Below are 4,007 nucleotides of genomic sequence, written 5' to 3' on the forward strand. Positions count from 1 at the left end.
CTCCCTGAGCTCAGACTGTGGACCCAGAGACCTCAAGGAAGAGTGCAGGGGCCGATGCAGAAGTACCAGAGCAGAGTTGCTTCGGTGTCTCAGTGAAGTTTGCAACTGACCCATGGAGGAAGCTCCAGAGGGGAAAGGCCAGGAGGCATGAATTGCCAGCACTTTAGCCACTTGAAAACAGCTCCATTTGGAATGTGAGGCGGTTTTATGTTCAGCTGAGAAGTGAGGGGGCTGAACTCCACCATCGCTGGGCTCCTGTCAGTCCGAGGCCCAAGTGTCCACCAGGACAAGGAAAGAACAGAGTGAGGGGCCCGGAGGAAGGGAGGACAATTGAAGAAAACTGTGTCTAGACTTTCCCTAGCCCTCTCCTTCTTTCTGCTGCCTACAAGAGCCCCAGGCCCGGCCACAGTTCTGTCTCCACATTTTAGAACCCTATTCTCCAACCACAGAGGAGAGAAATAAGGAAGGAGTCTGTGCTGCCTTCAGAAAGTATCTATATACCTGATCGGCCAGTTGCCTTCCACAGAGGGAGGCCAGACTGCGGCTTAGGCCCGCTCCCCACAGGGACATCAGTAGGACATCCTGTGAGGGCTCCCAGACTGTTAGAGGGGGCAGGCTGGGCTGAGGGATGCCCCCCGAGTGCACAAATTTTTGTACACCGGGCCACTAGTCCTATCTAATAATAGGCAAAGATTGAAATTAACCGTACCTCCCATACGCCTCCCATTGGCTAATCAGTGAGATATGCAAATTAACTGCCAACAAAGATGGCGGCTAATTTGCATACTGCAGGCAGATCCCTCTGTACCGCCCAAGGCGAGATCCTGGCCTGCCCTGTCTTGGGCGGGGTGGGCCGGGCGGGTGGCAGCGTGATCCGAGCTGCTGTCAGCCCCAGCAAGGGATCCAGGCCTGCCGTGTCTTGGGCAGGGTGGGTGGGGTAGGTGGGGCGAGCGGCAGCATGATCCAAGCTGCTGTCAGCCCCAGCAAGGGATCCAGGCCTGCCGTGTCTTGGGCGGGGTGGACGGGGCGGGCAGGGCGAGCAGCAGCGTGATCCGTGTGAGGGCACAGGTTGGGCTGAGGGACCCCCCTTCCCAGCCAGTGCACAATTTTTTGTGCACGGGCCTTCTAGTAGAAAAATAAAATCACATGTGCTTGAAGAAGGGCCAGTTACCTGATACATCTAAATAGATTTGTTGTGTAAATTGGGGCTAAAAAATATCAACTTGGGCCAATTCTTACAAGATTATGTATGGAAGACTCTGTTGCCTACATATACAATATATATTGCTACCTGTGTTACTTACAAATAAAACCCCAATTTTTTACATCAATGATATGGCCAATTTCCAAGACTTCTGGAGTGGTCAGATTACATAATTTTTATGTGTGTTATTTATTTGAAGAACTATATGTTAGTATCTGTTCCAAGCCAGGCCCTATTCTAGGCACTGGAGACAAAATAATAGAAAAAACAAAACAGACACAATCTCAAATCTGGATAGACTTAATTCTAATGGAGGAAAGGGAGGACATTTAACACAACAGCAAGCATGTAAAATATATAACATGTTACATAAGTAACATGGAGGCAAAACAAGTAGGAACAGTGTTTTATTTCAAATAGGTTTGTCATGGAGAGCCTCATTATTGGAGCAAAAATGTACAGGTGAGGAGGCACTCTATTAATTTCTGGGGAGAGAGAATTCAGACAGAAGTAATAAGAAGTACTAATATCCTGAGTCATAATTGTGCCTAGTGTGTTTAAGGAAAATCAAGCAAAGTAGGAAAAATGGTCAGAAAGAAATTCAGAGAGTACTTGAATCCTGTAGGCACTTTATGCTGTATCAGATTAGAAGCCACTGGAAATTTTGAGCCGAGAAATGACAAGCTCTGACATGACTTTTAACAGGATCTTTCTGACTGTTGTGTTGATAGCAGCCTGTAAGGAATCAAGATTGATGGCTTAGCAGCAAGTTATGAGGTTATTAGAGTCATCCAGGTGAAACGTGTTAGAGGCTCCTACCAGGGTGGTAGCAAGGAAGGTGGAGATAACAGTGGTGAGAGTCTGGGTATGTGTATTTTAAAGATGGAGAAATTGTTAAGTGAGAGATGGCAAATGGGGTGTGAGAATAACATAGGAGTTGAAGAAAACTACAAGAGTTCGTCCTACCCTAATGATAGGATGTTATGAAAATTAACTGAGAAACACAAAAAGGAAAGATTTGGGAGAAATGTGGTTTTAGTTGTTTTTGTTATTTATTTATTTTTCTAAGTTGCAGAAATTTGGGTTGGAACTTGTAATATTTGAAAAGCTTACTAACATTCATATAGAGTTGTTAAAGTGACAGTTGAATGTAGGTGGGAAGAAATATTGACTGCAGATATTTATTTGGATGCTCTCAACATAAACACAGTTTCAAAGCATTGATACTGACAAAGATTGTTAAAGGACTAGAGATAGATAGGAGTTGAGAAAAAATACAAAGCTAAGTTTTGGGGCATTCACATGTTAAGCCAGTGATAGCGAACCTATGACATGCGTGTCAGAGGTGACACGCGAACTCATTTTTTTGGTTGATTTTTCTTTGTTAAATGGCATTTAAATATATAAAATAAATATCAAAAATATAAGTCTTTGTTTTACTATGGTTGCAAATATCAAAAAATTTCTATATGTAACACGGCACCAGAGTTAAGTTAGGGTTTTTCAAAATGCTGACATGCCGAGCTCAAAAGGTTCACCATCACTGTGTTAAGCATTCAAGTTGGGAAAGGGGGTTAGCAAAGGAGACTAAGGAGCAGCCAGCGAGGTGAAAAGAAAACCATAAGAGTAGAGTGCTCAAGATACCAAGTGAAGGAAGTTTCAAAGAGGATAGATTAACTATTTCAAATATATGCTATAGTAAAAATTAAAAGAGAACTGAAAATGACAATTGGATTTGGAGATGTGGAGATCATTGGTGAACGTGGCAAGAGAATTTTAATGGAATAGTGGAAATTAAACTTTGTTTTAAATGAGGTCAAGAGAAAATGTGAAGAGACATATTGAAAATTATTATACACTAGAGGCCTGGTGCATGAAATTTGTGCACAGGAAGGGGGGTCCCTCAGCCTGGCCTGCACCCTCTCCAATACAGGACCCCTCGGGGGATGTCTGACTGCCAGTTTAGGCCCCATCCCACAGTCAGACATCCCTCTCGCAATCCAGGACCACTGGCTCCTAATCACTCGCCTGCCTGCCTGATCACCCCTAACTGCCCCCTGCTGGCCTGGACACTCCCTAACTGTCTGGAAGGAAGTCGGACAGCTGGAAAATGTCTGGTTGACCTGGTCTAATTAGCATATTACCCTTTTATTAGTATAGACTAGAGGCCCAGTGCACAAAATCTGTGCACGGGGGTGGGGGGGAGGTCCCTCAGCCTGGCCTGCACCCTCTCCAATCCAGAACCCCTCAGGGGATGTCCAACTGCTGGTTTAGGCCCTATTGGACATCCCTCTCACAATCTTGGACCACTGGCTCCTAACTGCTTGTCTGTCTGCCTGCCTGATCACACCTAACCCCTCTGCTTGCCTGCCTGATCTCCCCTAACTGCTCCCCTACTGTCCTGTTTGCCCCTAACCACCTCTGCCTGCTGGCCTGATCACCCCCTAACTGCTCCCCTGCCGGCCTGATCACCCCTAACCACCTCTGCTTCAGTCTCTGCCACCACAGCTTTGTCCAGAAGGATATCAAGAATGATGTCTGGAAGGTTGTTTGGTCTAATTAGCATAGTACACTTTTATTAGTATAGATAAGTCATTTCTTTGAGGAGTTAGGCTATGGAAGTAAAGGATAGATTTTAAAAAAACTAAGAGAGAAATGACAGCATGTTTATTTGATGACTTGAAATAACAGGAGCAATATTATTTGATGGATGAAATAGGAGGACATATTACTCTAAACCAGCGGTTCTCAACCTGTGGGTCGTGACCCCTTTGGCAGTCGAACATCCTTTCACAGGGGTCGC

The sequence above is a fragment of the Myotis brandtii genome, unplaced genomic scaffold, assembly GCF_000412655.1.
Source record: "Myotis brandtii unplaced genomic scaffold, ASM41265v1 scaffold128, whole genome shotgun sequence".
Classification (NCBI taxonomy): Eukaryota; Metazoa; Chordata; class Mammalia; order Chiroptera; family Vespertilionidae; genus Myotis; species Myotis brandtii.